The 23,037-nt window shown below is 39.2% G+C and overlaps 1 protein-coding gene across 6 annotated transcripts in view; it reads left to right on the forward strand.

Moving 5' to 3' along the window:
* The window catches only part of LOC105265726 (ly6/PLAUR domain-containing protein 6B), a 53,614-nt gene that overhangs the window by 11,336 nt on the left and 19,241 nt on the right, over positions 1–23,037 (forward strand). For 2 of the 6 annotated variants that reach the window (XM_011303382.1, XM_011303387.1), the window contains exons 4-5: positions 15,292–15,345; positions 22,217–22,341. The gene's annotated coding sequence lies outside the window, so the exon portion shown is untranslated. Of the gene's footprint in view, positions 1–15,291; positions 15,346–21,641; positions 22,076–22,216; positions 22,342–23,037 lie in introns of those variants that run through there. The other 4 variants (XM_011303383.1, XM_011303384.1, XM_011303386.1 and 1 more) reach the window with 4 other exon arrangements.

A 23,037-nucleotide genomic window follows, 5' to 3' on the forward strand; every position in this document is an offset into this window, starting at 1 on the left:
CCTACACTACTCACAATGTATCAATACCTACGCTCGATTCTTGTCAATTAGTCACCAAGTCCCGTGACCGGAGTCATTGCTTGATCGTAATTCGCTTGGTAGTATAATAAACGTTTCCTCCATCTGACCCTCGTAGTCCGACCGTTTCAGTTCCGGAATTGGCAAATATTGTAACACCGATATTCTCAACACTACCTGTTTGTCAATCGGTGGAATTTTGTTTGTGTCAAAATTCTCACGTGTCGAATATCCATAAACCGAACGATTCATAATTCCAAATGTCTCGATTACTGAGGAATTTTATTAATTTTTCAATCATTTGAATTAATAGATTAACCGATTTTTTTTGGGAGGTTTTGATAATTCTTGATAATTGAGATAAATTCTTCGAGTGGTGGATATTCTGATGCCGGTGGAGTCCCATATCTTGGTGGTTTATTGAGTACAGAAGGCACATCCCAAGCTTTGAATCTTGCGGGTGGATTCATGGAGGTCAAGTCGAGTCAATGATTGCGGCCTATGGTAGAGAATAAAGTTGGTAGGGGGAGAATGCCCATGGGGCAAGATCCATCGGTATGATCGAGCTTTGTTCCTTGAGTCACTAATGGCGAATATGAACGAGATTATGTTACGATTCCTCCTATCTGAATCATACCGCTGCCATTTCCCTCACAATTATTGGATGAATGTCTAAATTGGTGTGGGATTTATAGGATGAGATCGGGATGAATATCGGGGGAATGAATCTGGGAATCGAATGATTCCCAATGATATTTGACGATTTCCTCGTGTCGAATGGCCCTTGAAATACTCCGACTTGTGTTTTTGTTGTTGGGAATTAACAAAGATCATGGAACGTGTCCTTTCTTGTTTTATTCATGGACAATTTGTCAATGTCGCATTGATGTTACGTTGAGTGTCACCTCGTTCTTCTTCTCAATATATATATATATATTTTTTTATTTCTCTTTTCTTATTTCTCGTTTTTATCGATGTGGTGCACGCGTGCGTTAGTTATTATCTTGATTTCGGCGTTCACTGGCACTTGATCCCTCACAAGGGCGTTTTAAATCCATCCCAAATGGCGTTTTGTATACAGGTATAACGCAATAGCAAACCTCTTGACTTCTGGACTTGAAAAAAGTATCTTTGAATGCACTGGCATTCTCACGATTTCAGATTGGAATTGATCTTATCGGTTTTTTGGCTCGACTGGGGATGCAACCGGGACAGGTAAAAGAAGATGAGTATGATGAAGAAGCAGAAAAAAATATGAAGAGGATCAGAAAAGAGTGGTTGGGGTGGGTGAAGAAAAAATTATCTGGGGGATAAAAAAAAATTGGAATACTGAAAATCTTTGGAGATGATTTGAGGCTTCTCTGGTGGTCAAATGAACCGAGGACGATTGCGGTTTGCATCGAAATTCGGGAGGGGGGAATCTCCCTTCTTCGTGAAATCTCAGGATTTTTTTTAAGGTTTATTTTTCATAGCGTTTTGTTTCTGAAATCCTGATCGGTGAAATTCAGCCAAAGTCTCGGATTACGCCTTCTGCGGTTTCCAATCCCTCCGGCGAGTGCTAAAGGGGAACCCATCACTGAATCCCTTGTCTATCAGAGCAAAGCTGCCTCCAAATATTTCAGAGCTTACCGAATAATTAGGGAAACAATTGGGGAATTAGAGGTGGAGGAGAGGAAATTTTGCGATGAGGTTGAAACTCGAGTGAAAGAAATTTCATCTAAATAGTACCGATGACCAGCTCAAACTCTTACCCCGTCTCTCAGTATTTTTAACTGTTTTCATTTTCTCCCCAACACACTTGGCTTTTATTCGTACGTATGTTGGGCCCCGGCCTGGGAATATAAGGTTTTATTTTCGAAATTTATGATTGTCAATAAATTTTAAAAGCGTTCCGTCTGGAGCCCTTAGGCCTGCCAAAGGGCTGGGCACCGAAAATGAAAGAATATCATCTCTCTCTCCCTCTTTCTCTCTCTCTTACACACACTCTCATCCACCTCTCGCCATTTCTTTTGCACAATTTTTCGCCATGGTCAGTGCATCTTGTTTTGTGTATATGTGGCTTTGAAAATAATATATATTTTTTTCTTTCCTCCTCCATTCCATCGTCTTTCATCCCTAAAAATATAAATAAATAAAAATAAGAGATTCTCTTCTTTCCTCTTTCCTGTTTATTGCACTCGAGTTTCGTCTTCTCCGGCTGATGTGTATTGGTGCCCTTTTTAAAGTACATGTGTGCATATGTGTTGAAAAACTCATTCGGTCATTTCTACCTTTGAGTTTTGCTCTTTTCTCTCTCTCTCGTTTTTTTTTTCTCATTCCCTCACTTTCTTCCCTTGCTATCCAGCTTTGTTCAACTCCATATGTGCTGGTATATATTGGTTATTGCCTCGGGGGGAGGGAGTATTTGGAGTTAGGAAAGAAGAACGGCTAATTGTGTTTTGTGCAATTCTCCAGAATTTTTACAACCGTCACGTTCTTTTATTTTTATACCAAGTGCAGATATTGATGGAATTTCAACGGATAGAGTGGAATTCCAAGTAAATGCAGTTCAATTTCCAATAATATTATATATTTGATGGTTTACCATTTGAATATGTACAACTGTAATTTAAAAACCATGAAAGTACGGCCTTCAATGCCACTATTTCGTGAAACCGTATGATTTAAATAACAATTCTTTCAACTTAAAATTAAACCCAAAGCGTTACACAGGAGTTGAAGATGAATATATATATTTTTTGACTGAAATGTTTTCTCGGAACGTTTTACGTTTTTAAAACGGGCTGGATGGAGATAGGGGGGTGGGAGGGAGGGTGTAACGGGCAAATGGTTCAACAGAGCGCGAAACCATCGAAACATATATACATTTAGAAGTGCAGTTCTCTGAGACGAAGAGAAGGAATAATAAGAAAAATAAAAGATGGGGAAAAAAAAAGGAGAACGTGTGAGAGAGGCTGAGGATTCTACCCAGTGCCTTTCTCGGGTTCTGAATAAGCGGTGCCCTTTTTTTAAATTATCACGAGTGCTGTTGTCGACGTTATTATGGGTTTTGTGGTTCCGCGGGTCAAACACTGTTACAAAGCGCATCCTCCCCAAAAACCGTGAATATGCGTCTCATTCGGCAGACAGACCGCTGAAGTAACGCCTTCTGGGTGCGAAAACATTCAGTGCATTTCTTCATCTCTTTTCTCCCCCTTCTTTCCCTCACCCCCTCATCCCTCCGACATAGAGAGAAATATTCAGTGAAAATTGCAAATCCCGCAATAGCGAATCGTTTTCCCATCATTTTTGCTATAAATTTCTTCAAAGTACGAAATTGTCGAGTCATTTTTCTCTCGACTAATCTTTCGAGGTGCAATTTTCACTTTTTTTTTTTTTGCTTTCTGCCAATTTTCATTGAATTTCTCTCTTCGTGGTATTTTTTTAATTTTTTTTTTAACGAACTACGGAAGACGAATGCACGGCTCATCTCATTCTCTTCTTGTAATTTCTTCGTACATGAAAATCGATATTTCATTGCTAATCACCAGTATTTCGGAGGCGTGGAAAAGGCCTTCGTTATTTATCGTGTCGCCTCGGGACAGTTTAAGGACGATGCCAAGATCAGTGGTTTTAGTTGCACGTATGGACAAGTAGAAGATGTACTTGTTGAGGAGAAACGAAGAGAGTGGGTCGAGGCACCGATTGGGCCCAAAAATTAATACCTCTCTTCCGTACCTTCATAGAATTAACACGTTCGTAAAACCCTCCAAACCTGTGAGTCAATAATACAAATATCTTACTGGATCTGGATATTTTTTTGGGCCTTATCCGGATAATTTTAATTATCTCGGATAATTTTAATTATCTCGGATAATTGTGAACTCGCTGAATTTTTCAACGGACACCACCTAATGAACCAATTCTACGCCATCTAGACTCCACAAGGCCCAAAAAATTCAACATACGAATTAACAAATAGTAAATAATTCAAACGACACACGAACGCCCGACGAATCAATAATTAACCCCCCACCTAAGATTCATCTCAAAGAAATAGACATTCGCAAAAAGAATAAAAAAACGGGGGCGGTGGGGGAGGAGGGGCCCACCACCTGAATAACGATGTCCATTCGGAATTTAACCGACTCGATGAGTAAGATGGACTGATGGTCCCCTCTCAAACCATTACACATACGAATATTCGTACAGAACCAAAAGGTAACATTAGTCCCAACTTGGTATGTAGAAGAGAAAAGAGCGCGAGATGAGCTAATGAACCCAATGGAATAAGAATAAGAAAACAAAGTGGAGAGAATATAAAAAGAAGTAAAAACATGTGGAGAACCCAACAAGCATCGAGAAAAAGAGGATGAGGGAACAAGTGGGGAGAATATCTCGGTGGAAGACAAGAGGACTCGAAGGCGTATCTCCCTGCCTGACCCCCTCTTGTCCTCCTCTCTCCCCTTGTCACCCCCTCGCCTAATGCACAAAAGTAACAGATAAATGTGTACATGAGTGGGACAAAATGCCCAATGCCCTTTTTTAAAATTGGAATAATAATGTTCTTTCATTCCATCGATGACTCAACGAATTTTCAATATTGTGGGAACATAAAAATATCATCATCTCCTCGACTTCTTCCTCTTCACATATATCTATTTTTTTTTCTTTGATTCTACCAGCACTGTTCTGTCTTTTATACGTCGAATATACAACTGTGGGAGATGGAAAGGGGGGGGGGGGCAGGATGATACGAATAGTTGGAAGAAAGAAAAGACGGAGATAAGTAATCGGGCAATGGAATCGTTCGTGGTTCGATGGGCCCTCGATTTTTTAATTAATAAGTCAGAAAGGTGGCGGCTCTTGATTCTCGTTCTTCTTCATCATCATCTCTCCCTCTCACTCTCTCTCGTTTATTTTTATGAAATGAAACCAAAGGGGAATTGCGCTACAGTCGAGTCATCCTCCGGGCATTAGATTGAGCTTGATTACGAGTAATTATTCCCTGGGCATCGGTTTTGTATGCATTAACAAGTAACCTCCATGGTATTTTCGATTTATCGATGACAAACAATTTTTATGAATACCGAGTATTACGAATTTATCGGTATTGTCGTTATTTTCACTCAGCTCTCCCGAAATATTACTAAAGGATCAGTTAATTAGGGAATTTCGTTCATTACCCATTACTAATTATTGCCGCTCTCTAATTGTCACGTGAAACAATAATTAATGTTATTTATTACTTATTTATTTCGTTAAATAATTAAGAACCTAGTTTTTGTCACTGCGACGAGGAGGAGGAGGAGGAGGGGGAGGGGAAGGCAGTGAGGGGGAGTGATGGGGTGGGAGGGGTAGCACGACATTTAATTGAATCAATCGCTTAATTAACGAACATCACGAATGACGCGTCGAAGACGGCGCATTTATTTGTCCCATTCTTTTGCCCTTCTCCTTTCATCTCTTTTCTGTTTCTTTAACATCAAGCCAACCTCACCTCCCCCTTCAGCCCCCCTGCGCCCCCCTTTTGTTATTCTCTTTCTTCAGTTTATACCCCGCGAGCGCAAGTCCGAGGCGGTACGATGCGAATGAGTCGCCTTCGCTTATTAATTTCCACCCCCCCACCTCCCCTTAGCCCCCCCTTTCACATGTGGTTATTGCTCTCTTTTGCACATGGACTCTGGCGTTATGGAATCTTTTCTCCGCCGCGCTCTCCATCTCTCATTTTTATTATTACATTGTTATATCTTTTTTTTTTTTTTCATTGTCGTTTTGTTATATCCGTTCGTTTCGTTCGTTGAAAAGGGGATCGAGGGGGTGTAGGGGGGTGGGGAGATATATGCCGATCCTTTTTCGATGGGAGAAATAAAGGAGAAAGGGGGGGAGGACTATTTTGTTTATTTTTACGATCAACGATCGCGGGGAGTTGCATGAATATGCATTGATTGACGAATAATTATGGGTGGTATATGATGATTATATCGTCTGTGATCTCTGAATGCTTGGGGATAATTTTTTTAATTGCAGGAAATAATTTTCCTAATTGAGTGGAAGTTTTTCTTATGGATTTTTGGTTTTTTTGGGGGGGATGCTAGGGCCCCGGGATTTGACGTTAAAAATAGTGGGGAGAGGACAGATGAGAGGAGAATGGAGAATATTTTCGGGTTAAATCCCATTGTTCGATTATTTGAATATCGGAGGGAATGAATATAAGAAAGCGGTGAATCAATTCTTTCGTTGGGGCCCCAACTAATGGGCATTACACGGCCAATCAGGGGTCTCAATGCAAAACAACTGTCTTGTCTAAATGCGGTTAATGTTGGCTGAAAAGACTCGAGGAAGAATACAGAATTATAAGGCCCAAATATTATGAGGCCGATTGGGACTCACGAGTGGGCATTTTTTTTTTTTTTCGTTTGTAATTTTGGAAAAATGATGAGGTAGATTTAAAAAAAAGACCGTAATGGGGGAAAAAGACTTCCCGCATGGGGAGGGGGAGGCAGAAATATAGAGAGAAAAAAAAAAGAAAGGGTCCGACGGGGGCTCATTCTTACAGTGGTGAAGAGGTGGTTAGACCTCGGGGGCCTTCACGATCTTCATTTTTTACTTTCAAAAATCATGACGATGCTCATTTTTCTGACTCGTGAAGAATTCTTCAAACTGACGTGTAACCAAACGGGGTATATATGGCTTTGGGACTGCGCGAGACGAGTGAGAGAGAGCAGGGCCCCGGTCTTTCACATATAGTTTCCTTTTTTTTTCTGTCGGGGGAGGGGGGCCTGATGTATATACTGAAATCCTCCACCTTCCATCGGTCTTCGCGGTGAGACTGATTCTCGCGTCTTTTCATAAATCCAAACGAATATGTTTCTATATATTTTTTTTTTTACCATGGGTGGGGTTGTTTTTATAATGGAGAGATTTCAAGGTGAGGCCCCAAGACGGTTCTAATGTAAACGCCTTCTTTTTTTTCCGGGGATTTTGGTGAAAAATTTTTCAAAGGTGTCTCGTGTAATGAAAATACCGATCAATGAATACAGTTGTAGAGTCATTGTGGGACTGATGGATTTGGGCCTCATAGGATTCGGATTATGTAACGTATTTTTTTTTGAGGGACTTACATGTGTTTGAGGAACATTTCATATCAGTTGGTGATTCAAATGAATGAGAGATTAATCCACATGAGGCCTCGGGTTTGGGCCCTACAAATTAATCGTGATTAATCCTAGCATTACGAATCCAACAGTGAGATTCAGTTGGGCATGAACAGAGTACGGGTCAGTGGGCAAATGGCATTGGTCTTTGGGCCTTATTTGATGAACAAATTCACTCATGATATATTTGAGATTATATTGCTCATTTATTCGACAATTCCAGAGCAGTTTGAGGCACCTCTTCCACTATGACTCTCATATTTCGTTCTTCTTCATCTTTCTTTTTTTTATTTTCTTGAAAGGAGGGACCCCTCCACATATTCTTTCTAACTATATCTCGTCGGCGTGATCTCGCTCGCAGCCGCGCAAGAATGATTTTCGAAATATGATTAATTGCCCTTTAGTCCACAGTATATATCTCTCTCGTTCAAAACTCCATTCCAATTTCATCTTTTTTTCCAATACATCAGGTATATTTTTTAATTTATTAAAAATTCAAGTTGATGTACCTGTCGTTTCAGAATGTAGTCCTCAAAAATCATGAGTGAATGAGAAAAAAAAAAATGGAGGAACAAATTTTTCGGTCCCATTTTCAGAACCCCATGTCCCCTTGGTACATGACTCTACAACTGCTCTTAGAAATTTATTCACGTGATATCTTTTACTACTTGTATACCTCATAGTTGAACCGATTTATCTAAAATCGTTGTGTACGTTCAATTCATTTGCACGATAAAATCTTCTTAGCATACAAAATAGGAATATTATATTACAACTTTAATAAATGTATTTTACTCAGTATGTATGAGTGTGGGAGAGATACGGATTAAACAAAAAAAAATGAATAAAGGAGAACAAGGAGAATGAGAAGGCGCGGCAGTGGCCGAGGGGGGAAGAGGGAGAGAAATAAAAGGGTGGAGAGACAGTGATGCACCTAGAGTATATATATATAGAGTACATATATACATCTACCTTCCGCTTCTCCTTCATCTGCACACCTTCGTCAAGGTATTTGCGGAGGATCGGTATGCAACTTCTCAAGAGCAGATCGAAAAGGAGAAAAATTGAACAATCATTGTTCAAGATTTTTTTTTTTCTTTTTACCTCATACCGCAATATTTTTTTATCCTCTTTTCACTCTCCTGCGGGAACAGTAGAATAGTCAAGTGAATCTGACATCTATGAACAAATGGAAAATTACCATAGCATGAAGAGATCTCTGAAAAGGGTTGATTTAAACCTGTGGAAGGGACTGAGGGGGAGAACAAGTTGAGAAGAAGAGAAATCACGAGGTTGAGATAAACGGCAATGGCGGTTGGTACAGGAGACACTACCAGTAATTCCAGGGACTGAGGAATCTGATTGGTGGCGTCGATACCTCTGCGTAAAATCAATCAATTTTTTTTTTTATTCATCAACGTATCTCTATTTTTCATCGGGAACAATTTTTTCTACCATTTTTCATTCTCCACTCGGTGTTGAATGACTTCTGGGCCCTATGGCAATAATTTTTTTTTTTTCATGTCAGTGCAATTAGAATGCGATGTTGAATATTTTCAACTCGATTCTTTCGGTAATTTTTAATTATATCGCGTTATTTTTTGGGCCCTACGGCAATTTTATCCCCCTCCACTCAATTGACTCGTTACGCCTGCATGAATAATATTAACAAATTTTAATTACAATTTCAGACTCGATATTTATGGGCCTTATCGAATGCCAATAAAATCGGTTCATGTATTCGTAAATGACTACAACTCGAAAAAAGTTATGGTTGCACAAATTATTTTTATTTCCATTCATTGGATGGGGGCGAAAATTTAGGGCCCATGATGATCAGTGATTTGCCCGATCAATCTATATTTTCTTTCTTTGCAATCAGTAATTTCAAAAATATTACACAAAAATATTATTCACTCCCCCTAATATATCTTGATATTCATGCGTGTCGAATGAGAGTACAAAGGGCCCTTCAGAAATGTATAAAACCGACGAGGACGAGTGGGGAAAAAAACAAAAGGAAAAAAATAATCAACAAAATCGATTGATCGACTAAAATCGGCTTTAGCGGTCGGGGCGGCGCTAGTGAGAAAACAAAAGAGAATGAAGAGACCAGAGACAACACAATGTCGATGATAAAGGGCGGGGAGGGGGGCCTCATGCATCCATGGGGCCCTATGGCAGGGGTGGGGAATGGAAGAGGGGGATTCACTTGGCTTTTGCCCGCGGAATTTTTCAATTTTGTCACGTTCAAGTTTAAACACAGTCATTTGTTTCCATTCGTCTGTTCTCCTCTGTTTTCATAACTCCACATCTCTCTCACAATTTCTACTCGTTCATCCCCTCCTCTTTGTTACGTTTTGCCGATTCCAGCATTCGAATCAATGATCTGTACGCTTTTTCATTTTTTTTTCTCAATCCTCCTCTCCTTTTTTTTGGGAGATGATGGGAGAAAATTACGGGAATTATCGAAATTATGATCTAGATATCGGGGATTATGATTTTAGGGAAATTGTGGGAAGGGAAGATTTTTTTATTACAATTAGTTTATTTAAAAGTACAAAAAATCGTATTATTCGGCATTGAAAGTTTTTTCTTGATTTAATTTTTGCTCTGAGTCTTAGAAAAAAAATGTTGGAAAGTCATGATTCAGTGGGTAAAGTTGTCTGAGGAATTATTCTTGGACATTTCTTTACAAGTATGTGGCGATACGATTTTTCCAGGAAAAAGTCGTCAACTTCTCGTATTAATACAATTTCACGCGATATGATGGCGCCGTAATACGATATAATCACGCTATAATACAAGTGGAGATGTGACCACACCACCTTCCATTGTATCTCGTCTTATCTAATCATTGAGGAAGGTGGAATGAAAAAGGAAATACGAGTGGGAAAGCAATGAATGTTTTTTTCTTAAAAAGACACGTAAATCTGGTTTCACGATATTTATCGGGATATCGGAATTTTTTGGAGATTTCGGTGACAAATACGATATCTTTGGACGTCAGGTCATTGATCTTTCTTATCCCCATCGATCGCGTATCACAATCCAATAGGTTGCAAATTTCTTCCATTTTTGCTTCCGAATGGAAGATTTGTGTTCGGCTATATTCGAGTTCCCTATTTTTTTTTTGTTAGAATATCCAAACGTAGCCTAAAAATATTAGAATATGGAGAGAATCACATCATTTATTGTTAAGTTATATTGTCCATGAGATTTTTTTTTTTCTTAATATCAATGAATTGAATGTTCAATTTTTCTTCTCGAAGCAAAAAATTTTGTTCAAGTCAAAAAATGATGGAATTACTCTTATTATTTTCGAATTGCCAGAAAATCAATTCGGATACTTCTTGCTAATTTTCATTCCCCAAATTTGATATATCGTGAATCGAGAAAAATGGACTTGTCGCTCGGAGAAAAAATCGAGATTATTTAATTGCTTATCCAAATTCAAATATTTATTAATGATTTTTTTAAACTAAATATTGAGCATCACTGGTGCATTCAGCAATTCTCATAGTGCAGAGCAGGGAGAGGGTGAGCCCTTGGTTGAGGCACTCCAACGATAATTACACGGTGCGAGGGGCCCCAGGACCCCAGAAATATATGTTCGATCGGCCGGTTTTTGAATTATTTGAAAAGAGACAGACCCTTACACACAATCTCAGCCGTCTCGAGAGTACGATATTATAGTTTCGTATATTTTGCCTTGCGATTTTCTCCCACTGTCTGCCCCCTTGATTTTTTTTTTTATTATTGTTTTAAGTTTCTCGTTTTTGCGGGGTCTGGAGGGTTCGGTGTATGCCAGATCGGTCGACCGAATAAATAATTGCCGAATTATCGCAATCCAGGGACGAGTGGTAAAATAATGAAGAGCGATTAATTGCTTACCTAATCACGAGTCGAGTGACAGCAATCGATTTTTCTAAATTAGACTCCGCGCTTTTTTCACATGATTAACTCGAAATTAAATTTTCTTTCACTGGAATTTATTGCGTCTGATTCATTCGTATATTCCACTGTCACTCATGAAGAGACAATTCACATTATTTTTCGCTTCGCACAGAATCGCTAACTATCTTATCAATCAAATGGATAATCTCAAAATTGTAGTGAAGAATGATTTTCAAATGTCAAGGAATCTCTCAAAGATTAAAATCACCCGAATAATTATCAATCTACCGCCAATGAATTGTGGCGAAAAAAAAAAATCAGCGAATAGATCTGAAAATTCAATAATTCCCTGGATAAATATATTCTCTTCTTTTCTCCACGATATTTCAAATTTTTTTGTGCTAGTATAATTGGACCCCGTGGAATTAAGAAATTTTGGTAGAAATTTTTTTAGTAAACCCATTCATCCTCAGATGAATGTAAATTGAATATTCCTGAAAGAAACGTACGTGACACGAGCACAGACACCAGAGACTTATTCCGGATTAACTCTTATATCCTCTTTGTAACTCATTTTCAGTCTCTTTATTTCTTTCCCTCGTACAATTCCCCCCCCTCAATGCATCTCAATATTCTTTTTATTCATTCTCTTGACTCGTCAATTCAGAACAGAAAGATAAGAAAAAAAAAACACACATTTCTACCACTTAAAGAATTAATGCGGTTGGAGAAAAGATAGAATCCGTATGCCATGAGGTTTAAGTGTCAAAAGGGCATGAATGACGAGAGATCTAATGGAACGAATAAAAAAAAAAACCAACCGGAAGTTATTGTTTCATTGGAGGCACTGAACGATTACTCAATTTAATTCAATGTTCTCGGTGAATAAATAAATTTATTTTCTTGAAATAATAATGAACGGTTGATTTACTTTTTTTTTTCTTGTCTGTATTTCTGCGTTCACACGAGGAGTGGAGAATTATAAATTTCTCATGACATTCAATCATTAAAATTTTTCACGGAACCCTGAAACTCTTTCATATTCTCTCATCCATCAAAAAACCCCTTCCCCTCGTCTAAAAAAGTCTTGCACTTACAATTAATCGTGACGAGTCAGAAAAAAATGATTCATTTTTTTTTTTATATTATTTCTGGAAACGATTTGAGTGTAAGAAATGTGAATGATCCTCTGGAAAAATTTATCTCGATAGGGGGAATAGGTGGGACAGGTAAATGATGAGGTGGATGTGTTGATGGTGGGGATGATTAATCGATTTCGTGGATTGAGGTGGACCCCTGTAGTGATGATTTTTTGACGTTTTCGTGTGATGAGAAAAGGCTAGAATTTTTTAGAAGTATCAATCACCTCTGGGGTCTCTTTTTTTTGGAAATTTCGAGTGGAGGTGAGGGTCATGCACCCTTCGGGGTAAAATGATCCTCGGTAAGTCTCTGGAATTACCAAAACAAGAAAAAATAATGGGAAAAACGGTTTTCATCAGATGGGAATTGGGTTTTTAGGTTTTTTTTTTCCGGGGACCTGTGGGTAAATTTGAATAACTCTTTAGTGGAGACCATGGGAAACCGGAAGTTGAGGGTTTTCGTTTTTTTTAATCAAATTCTCTTTACATTTTTTAATTCAGCGTGATTTATGCGGTTGTTAATTTATTTTTGGATTTGATTTCCATGTAGTCTCGTTGAATTTACCATGAAGAGGTCTTTGTACCCTATAACTGGTGAATTCTGGTGTACCCTCGAGTGCTCCACGAATGGGTAGTCTCGAACAAATATATTACATGATAAGGACTTTTTGAGAGAGCGCAGACCTTCTCCGCATGACGGTTTTCATCTCTTTAAATTTCAAACTCTCGTAGTGGATGTTTTTTCATATTTCTTACCGTCCACGAGGCTCTTATGAATACGCGATACAGATATGAAGGGGAAAAATATGTATTGGCCCCCACATGGCCCCCGTCCTTATCGGAGACCTGTAATTTTAGATTTCTGAATACGCGCGTGCGTTTTTCGATGGAAAACACTCAAGTTATTCTATATTTAAATTGAACCGCTGAAAAAAAAATTATGTTTCAAGGACAACCGGCTAAAGAAAATCCCCAAAAATTAAATAAAATTACGTAAAATGAAATTTAATTATGAATTTAATCATAAACAAGTCAGTTTTCGATTAATTGAGAAAAATCGTTGGTAAGAAATCGTTGGGAATAATTCTCTCAGTATTGTTATGCAGATGATTTTACCGATCCCTAGAACATTCACAAAAAAACGTTTTTTTCGAGATTAAACACCGGAAATACCATACGCATCCTAATCCAACACACGGGTATTGAAAAATCCTCGGGGAAAAGGTACCGTGTAAATTTGGAGGGTGTGTTGACCCCAAAAATGCTCCAGACTGTGTGAGGAAAAAAAAAGCGGATGGAAATTGGGGCAACCCTTTGTCTTCCACGATGCCACCCCCCAGTTTCTCGTGGGAAATTCATAAAAAATGCATGAATATATCCAGAGAATACGACTGCCTTTTTTCTCCATAAATAACACAAAAATCATTCCTTCGCGTTGAAAAATTGATAGATGGGAATTGTAAATTGTAAAAATATGAGAAAACCGTGGAATATTACCGTTTAATTGCAAAAATCAATAAATAATGGGTTGTGAGTGCACGGAATAGATTGAAAAATGTGAAATACGAAATCTCTTGAGAAAACACAGCTGGTGTTGCTGGTTTTATACATCAGGGTACAGGTAAAATGCCTGAATGCGGAGGTTAAGGTCTCCCATAGAAATCAAAGCCTTGGAAATAAAAAAAGGAGCGGTAGCCCGAAAGATGTCATCTTGCGCAATTTTGATGTTTTCTCACTCTCTCGTTTCTGTTGGCCGGTACCCTTTTTTCTACCCTTCCTCATGAATTCCTCTTTTGGATTTTTTTTCATTCCACCAGCATCGTTCTGTGGAAAATCCTTCGGTTGAAGCTATCGTGGGGCCAAAAGGGTTGAGACCTCCTGGGATTTGTATTCGTATGTGTATTCGATAACGGATTTTTTTTTTCGCCTCTCGGGGCTCGTAATCTGCATTTATTTTTCCTGAATTTCAATTTAGGGGTGAGATCGATCGACTTTAATTGGATTAATCAGGCATAAAATCGTTCTCAGAATCTTCCAATTTTGCTATTTAATCTTTTGGGAGGAAAATAACTGTAATATTTTTTTTTGGGATAGGGGAAATTTTTGAGGAGCTTTGAAAAATAGTGTTTTTATGTAATCCATCAAAGAATCTACCTGTTCTTCAGTTCTCACATTACTAAACACCCCAAAACTCCGCGATACTGCAATTCGAGTTGATTTTTCCCCCAAAACAGAAAAAAATTCGATCTCTCAATTTCCATTGTTCCGAAAAATTTCTATATTTTTTACGCCTCGTCCTTGGTTGAACCCTTTCTCCTTCCATACGGGTCCTTAACCCCTTTTTTACCCGTCAGCTGCACACGATATTTGGCATCTGTACTCTACCCTTTGCCCGATGCTTCAACTGTTGTTACGTATAACGAAAAGATTTTTTTCTTTTGAGAAAATTGTGATCTCCGGGGTGAGTTCTGTGATTTTTTTTTTTTGGGGTGAGAAAAAATAACCAGGAAGTAAATATTTCGGGTCTCACGATAATCTCCATCTTGATATCATTCTGTTTGCGTTGAGATTAGGAACTAGGGAATTGTCGAATTTTTCCGGATTTTTTTTTTTCACCATTTTTATGAAAAGGTGGGGTTTTATAAAGAGTTTACATCTCGTTCCCTTTCTTATTTTTACACTCTGGTCACATAACACGTTTCAGAAACGTGACTCCGGATGGATAGTCGGGATTTTGCGGAGTGGGGAAAAAACCGTGATCATCAATAATTTTTTCCAATTGTCGTTTTATCGGAAATTGATTTTCCGCACATTTCTCACGAAATTTCATATATACTACATTAATTCCAACGAAAAATCCTTATTAAAAGCACCTCTGATATTACCCTAGTGATAAAAATACAGGGTAAACTGCCCCCAAGAAAGCCCTTTTAATTCTGCAGATGCGATATTTTGATGAGGAAAAGAATGGTATCTATTTGCATCGTTTTCTCGTTAAAAAAATGTAGATATAATTTTTTTTCCTTTTCATTACCCTTATTTACACTTTTTGAATGTCACATTATTTGCTCCCTAAAAAAAAATTTTTTTTTTGTTCCCAGGACCCAGGTACATTTACCGGAAGACGTAAGACTGAACCGGGGAAAACCTGAGGGGTGAGTAAAAAACGGTGAATCTCATATTTGAATAAGATCCATCCTGTTTATCATTTTCTACAATTCTCCTTTATTCTCTGTCTCGCTCTTTACTTTTATCCCTTCTCGACGTAAAACCACCGGGCGACTTCGCGAATCCCTGGATTTTAATCCTTTCCCAAGGGGTCGTGTAACCCCCGGGATTCAACCCTTTTTCACGCGTGACGATTAATTAGAATTTTTAACTGGGCTGAATTCAGGTTAAAATTACAAATTAATTGTGAAAATAATCGAATGACTCTCTGGTTATTTATTCATCCGTCAACTCTCATTCATTTTAAAATTCGTATTTCTCACAAGACAGAGAAAAAAAAAATTCATCCCCAATCGAAAGTGACAAATGAACTTTCCCCGAATAAAAAAATTCATCCCCACATGTACCAGAGCGAATCAGACTCGATTAGTCCACACGTTCGTTACAAAATCGACACAACTTTCTTTCCACTATTTTCACCACCTCGATTTGATGGATGAAGTATTCCAATCATGCGTGAAAATAAATTCATCTACCCGCGAAATTTCGTGCGACCTGATGGCAGTGCAAACACCAAATTTTCATGCATTTTCAGGGGGTAGATTTTTTACCCCTTTTTTATTTCACCCGGGGAACAATTTCTACGGATATCAAAAATTATTTGACTGATAGTCTCGCAAAATCATTAAAAAAAAAATCTTCAATCAATGCCGAGGAATAAAACCAATAAATTCCATCCGCAATTAGCCGAATTACCATAAAGTGGCGTCACCGATCGCCAAATTAATTACCACCTCAATACCCTCCTCTCATCAATGTTTACGTCAACCTCGACAAGAGGAAAAAAAAAACAAATTCCTCAAACGTAAATATTGATGTTCAAGTCGTACGCGCGGAGAAGAGCGAAACTCTCGTCACGCGATCACTTCTCCCGTCTTTATTAAGTGATTCCTCTCATTACCCTGCACGCGATTCTCCACCTACCGATCAACCTAAACCGCCAAAATATTTTTTTCCTCCTCAAATCTTCTCACGTATTTAACCACCGAGAGTTCCTCTTTAAATTCCTCGTCACACAAAACCTGAAAAATGCCGCATAACCTCCCCATTAGCCCGTGCAATTTTTTTTTTAACGAGATGGCGCCACATAACAACGCGAAAGAGGGAAACAAAATTCTTAAAGTACAAAAATAAATGTATTTCTTGTGTCTCCGTAAAAGCCGACGATTGGAAGGCATCCCAAAGGGGGTTATAACATATTGAGAACCCCCGTCACCCCCCTCTGCCTTCCCCCCCTATCTTTGTGAGGATGCGCGCCGATTGGATGTCATAAATCAATTAATTTCTAGTTCGATATATCCAGTAGCTAATTTAAATTCTTCGGGAATCGCTTTCTCTCTCTCTCCATCCGCTGGCCGAAAAATTATCGGTGACAGGTGGGGGGCATGGTTGGGGGGGGCAGAGGGTGGTTGGGTGGGGGCACATGGGGATGAAAGAAGTTAGAGACCCAAGTAATGTTGCATTTATTAAATGCCTCAGGTGGATGAGAATGGTAGGAGAAGAGGTTGGTAAAGAGGAATGGAATTATATGAAATGTAAAAAGGTTATATAAAAATAAGGGGGCGCCACCTTAAGTATTTCTGATCAAATTCCTAACCTGGGTATTCGCTGAGTTGACGGACCCTTCGGCTCTTCATATAAGAATTCGAACTACTTTGTATGGCTGGGTATTTTAGCGAAAGGGGGGCGTAATTTTGTTTTTCTCCCAATTGCAGTTGCTAATCAGCGCCTGCAAGTGGATGATCGATACTTCCGTCAATTTTATTTATTTATTTATTTTTTTTAAGTCGTTTGTCGAAGAGTGTAGACAGAGTGACAGGGGAGGTAGTTGTTAATGAGGTTGAGGATTGCACCGGGTCCAGTAGGGAATTGGTGAAAGTTGATGATTAATTGAGATATTCGTTCGTGATGGGAGCATTAGGCTTAATTTGCGGAGTTGAGACCCTCATTGCGAGATTCTTCTGATCCCAATCGATCAATTGAACAATTTGAGGATTGGTAATTATTAATTACGAATTGAAAATCATGTTGGAACTAATGATTGATTTGAATTACGCGCAGAGCTGCTGACACCTTGCAGTTGTAAATTCCAGATCAGATTGGTTTGTCAAAATTTTTTCTGCCTTACCGATTGCCGTTAAAAATTTATGGGTTTCTTATTTATCGGTCGCGATATCAGATTACCGTATTATAATTGTAAAAAAATCGATCTTATCGACATTAGCTAACTAGTATTTAAATTTTACTCAAATGAATTCGGTATTTTCACTCTCCAAGTTAGCAGCAAAAACTTCATTTTCATTTTAATGAAAATAAAATTCTCCCACCTCAGTACCGAGATAAATAAAAAAAAAAATGAATTTCCATAGTAATTGCGATACTCCTCGCACTCTCATGAAATATTCATCATTCCATTTACAATTTTTCCATTAAAATCGTCATCTTTTTATTTTTACTCATTGTTGAAGAATAATATCCTCATTCCACCATTTGGTACCTTTAAATTAACTTCTGAAGATCTTTTATGGTGCGATAACTTTTACCCGGTGGGAAAATAGGTGTGAAAAATGTGCAGAGGAATGATTTTGTAAGGAGTTGTGAAAGGTGGGAAAATTGAAGTCTCGAGACGTGTGTTTACGGAGGAACCTAAACAAACAGGATTTTCGCGTCAACGGATTTTCAGCGACAAGACGAGTTTTCACCGGATGGGGGGATAGGGGGGATAGGGTGGGTTAGGAGGAATAGGTGGAATAGGAGGGATAGGATAGGAGGAACCCCTTCAGGGTTGTAGGTACCCAGTGTTACGTATACGAGGTTTCAACAAGTTTACAAAGTGAACCTCATCCCTCCTTTGACTCTCTCGTGAGAGCAGTTCGTGTATACTGGTTTGAGTAAGTATACTTTGCGTACTACCTTCAAGACCAGAATATTTTTCACTTTGATTCAGAGACCCATTGCAGTTAGAATATATAAAAAAAAATCCCAGGCAACTTCACTCTTCCATTTTTTTTCATCCAATTCCAAAAGGACGAAAGGAAATAAAATACTCCAAAGAAAAACCAAAAAACGTGACACGTAGTCTGTCGCACGTCGCGTGTTCCATTACTTGTTTTTTTTAATGTAATTGACAACTCTGTGCTTTGTCGAAAACGCACAGTCGAGATAACTGTCTTCTTTCATCCTCGAAACTCTTCTCCACTTCATTTTTACTTTTATCTCTTGTACGGTACTGAAGAAACCGCTCCGACATTTCCCCCTTCTTCCGCAAAAAAAAAAAAAGAGCAATTACCACTTGACAACTCTTCACTGGCTGAAACACAAAGTTTACAAATTATCCATTAATCAATAAAAATTACAATAAGGCACCCACGGAAAATCTAATTATCCTTGTTATTGAGAATCGAGCGAAAAATGTCCCATGGAGTTACAAGTAATAACCGACACATCCGCAATCGGATTGTTCCGTATTCACACGATAAAAACGAGGGGAAAAAAAAAATCGATGATAAAAATTCCCAAGCAGTTAAAAAAAAATAGAGCATTTCCATTTTTGTTTTCGTTTTATTTGAAATCAATAACCGTGGGAGGGCGCTGGTGCTAATTCCGATGTGTGCACGGGTTGAATTTTACCCCCCACAACATGCGCGTTTGTCTCTGGCAATCGGAGCAAAACTAAATTGTGATTCATCCTCCATTAACGCCATGAAAAATAATTCAGGTCGGTTATACCTTTTGTTTTTTCTCATCATTTCTCGTACTTTTTTTCCAATTTAATTTTCGTTTTTTGGTCTCATTTAATGCCACCGTGGATACTCGAGGGGAATAATTTAGCTAATTATCAAAATTAGTGAGTGCACTCTTGAGGGAGTAGTAACTCGAGTCGGTCCATTCACTGCCACGGGGGGTGCTTGGGGAGGAGGGTCGGCGAGAGGTTGGGGGTGGTGAGGGGGGGGGCAATGAGTGGGAGGGGAGGGCACGGAGACTGGATACATAGAGGTCGTAGGTCACGTAGGTCCTTCGAGACCGCAATGCGGAATGCGAGCGACGTTTCCATAATGATAACAATGATGACATTAATCGCGACCAGAGGGAGTGTCACACCGAAAAATATTTAATTAACAATATCGATAATTGACATCAGGGCGAGGACTCTCATTTTTTCCTGGAGTGAAAATAATGCTCATTGACGGGAGGAGAAAATAAAGGACAAAACAATTGTTATCCATTTCACAGGGATAACCCGAGGGATTATAGTACACCTCTTATACCTCAGGTTTTTGGTGGGGGTAATCTCAAAATACTGGGCTTTTTAAAAAAAAAAGCGCCAATGGTTCTCATTAAATGGAGAGAAGAATTGGTGGAGGACAGGAAATTGTCTCGGCCAACCAGAAAAAATAAAAGCGTTAGAGAGAACAGACAACGGTCTTCCGCGCCAACTAAAATAAAGCGTCAGATTAATTTTTATTCTGGGAATGGTTGAGACGACTTTCCGGTTCAACTACTCAGGCGATGAGGGTTGAGAAAGTGGAATAAAACAATCCTTAAGTTCAAGACCTGGAGTCTTAGCTGTAGCTTCCACGAGGAGGTTCCAATCAACGCTCAAGAGGATTTCCACGGTCCTCGAAATAAAACTTCACCGATGAAAAAAAAAAATGAAAAATTATTTCACTTTAATATTCTCTCGACAGTTATAAATCTCGAGATGAAATCGTTGATTTTTTCATTTGACGTTTTTTTTATTTGCACTGCAAATAATTTACAATCCCTGTAATCACCTCTGCATTAATCACCCGTCATGAATTCGACGAGCTATGCATCCCCTCCAGCTCCAGTCAATCCCCCATTGATTCAGTTCGCAATTCGTAATGCAAAAACTTTTAATCGCAACGTTCAATTCACTCCCTGCCACCTCGAAACAAATAAAAAATTAAAAAAAAAAAGATATAAAACGTGCCATTAATGCAAACGGAGAAAAATGAATTGTCCCGCCGCACAAGTGCATCTCTTAGAAATCCAAGCAGTTTAAAACTGTCTGCCGCAAAGTTGTTGCGCTTTGTCTCAACAAAGAAAAATTGTGAGAAAATCAACCATCGGAGCTGCGTCCTGGACTCCAAAAGAGGATAGCGAAGTAAAAAAAAAAATATAGATCGATACCGTTACCCAGATGAGATAGTCCAGAGTAGATGCTCCTTGCACATTTACCACGTGTCTTTAAACTGGGGGAGGGTAAAGAAAATATATAAAAGATTCATAAAAATTTGTGATCGACTGAACTTCAACCTGCCGTCGGAGATCAATATCTCTTGTAGCAATTCCCCTCATCTCACCCTCCGGTGCCATGACCCTAACCTCCTAATTTCCCACCCTGAGCAGTACATTTTCATTGACCCAGAGAACCACTTAGCCCGTGGCAAACAGTTAACCACTTTATTCGGTAAATTCGAATATTTACCGAATCCATTGTCTACCCATTTTTACCACTAGAATCATCCCATTCCCTTGTTCAACGATACAATCTATTCCAATTAACGGCGGGGTAAAACCGCAGGCGTTGAACAAAAAAAAAAAGTTGGTACCGAGTTTTTTAGAATGGAAATACATTGCCGCATTGTTTGGACCGTTCACAAGGGCGATGGTCATTCTGAATTAATTCGAAACTTGTTGGGGTTGAATAGTTTTATCGACTGCTTTTACCTTTTTTTTCACCAGCCAATACGTTAATTATTGGATAGAGAGACGGTAAAGCATGCGCCAAGTACACGTTCGGTACTCGTCTCAGAACAGCTAACCCGAGTCCCAATGAAAAAAGAAATAGAGAAAAAAGGGTTCGGGGGTTTAACGCGGTGGGTGAATTCGTTGTCTCACATTCGACAGGTTGCGAGTTCAAATCCCGTATGGGTTAAGTGAATGGTTGATTTTTTAATCCTGAAGAATTCGTGTTAGCCTATCCTGAGTGGGTCAAGGCGATGTAAAATGACCTTACGATAATAAATCGTGATAATATGGCAGGAAGATGGAATAAGCGACAAATACATCGACCACCTTATACCCCTCCGGATGAAAATTCACGGATCTCCGCGGGATTTCGGTCCAGCTCGCAGAAACGGAGGGCTTTTGCGCGGGGCCTCCCGGGGCTTCTCTCCTGCCCTCACGCGTTTCCCCAGTTCTCGTTCAGTTGTGCGCGCTACCCTGGACGGCACAGGCGCCCAAATAGCCCCACCAAGAGGGGTAGACTTGCCAATTCATCCCCTCATCCTCACCCTCCTCCCCACCAAAACCTTCCCCATCATCCAAAAGTGTATCAGAAGTGACGGCGTGGGCTGCTGGAGCTGCTCTGTTCTGTAGTGGCACTCGCGTGCTTTTCCAAACGCTACGCCGATAGAAAACCACCTCAACCCCACCAACCCACCAGCTCACCCTCATCCCCCTTCACAATCCCACGCTCTCCCACTCTTTTCATTCTAGTCAAGGCGAATGGCACTGCCACCACGGGACCAGTGGTACTTTTGCAGTGTGTGCACACAAGTGTAATCCGAAGCGAGAGTGAGTGCAGGTGGTTTGAGAGAGGAAAAAAAAATTCAACAGTTCTCTTTTTTTTTTTATCTCAATGTTTTAGAGAGGAATATTGCAGGGCAGGTGGGCGAAATTATTCTCCCGGTGATGTGTTCTATTTTGTTGGAAAAATATTGTTCATGATTACTTTTTTTTTCTTTTTCTGAATTTGCCAAGTTCATGTGATGGACTCGGATGATCGATGTGATGGGTTTATTCTTATTGTTATAATTTTTTTGGTTTTAGGGGGGAGTGAATTTTATTTGGACGGAGAGTTCAAGGACTCTGGAACACGAGCACTGGACCATGAGAAGGTAGTGAGCGCTTCGAGGACAAATGTACACGTCGGTACAGCGTTTGGGATATTCCAAGTGAGTACTTTTTTTTTTTATTATTCGCAATAATCATGGGGTAGTTTTGGGGGTGAAAATAACGCGGCGAATTATTTGGGAAATTTTGTGGTTACGCGGCGACGAGAATTTAGTCACGGAGCTGTGGAATTTTATGATTGATTGATCGTGCGTTGTAGTCAGCCATGTGGATTGGTTACTGTTGACGGGTCAAATGAGATTTTCATGTTAGCCGGAAGCCTTTTAATGTTAATAGGAGAGGCAATGAATTCATCGATTTTCGTGATTCAATTTGTTCACGGGGATGCGAGGTATTTTCGATTGTTTTTAATGAACACAGGCGGCTGTTCATTACCGATTGAAATATTTGATCGGTCCAATCGGCACGTGCGAGAGTAAATATTGACTTTATGTTTTTAGTTTTTCATTTTGTTATCCATTTCTATCAAGCTGGGGGGTATTTAACGGTCAGATAAATGTCAAGGTGATGTGAATATCGAGGTCTTTGGGGTATCGTTAGGCGGGTAAACCAATTTAACCACTTTTAGATGCAACTGTCCCCACTTTGGTGAATAGTGTTGAGTTTGTATTCATTTCTACCCCACCTAGCATCGAATAAGCTGTCTCGTTTGGATAGATCCTGTGTAACCACAGTCCGCGGTTAATCCTGACAGGGTTTTCCCTAGTCCCTGAATTTCTAATTAACGATTGAACTTG

This window comes from Fopius arisanus, unplaced genomic scaffold (genome assembly GCF_000806365.1).
Source record: "Fopius arisanus strain USDA-PBARC FA_bdor unplaced genomic scaffold, ASM80636v1 scaffold00031, whole genome shotgun sequence".
Lineage (NCBI taxonomy): Eukaryota > Metazoa > Arthropoda > Insecta > Hymenoptera > Braconidae > Fopius > Fopius arisanus.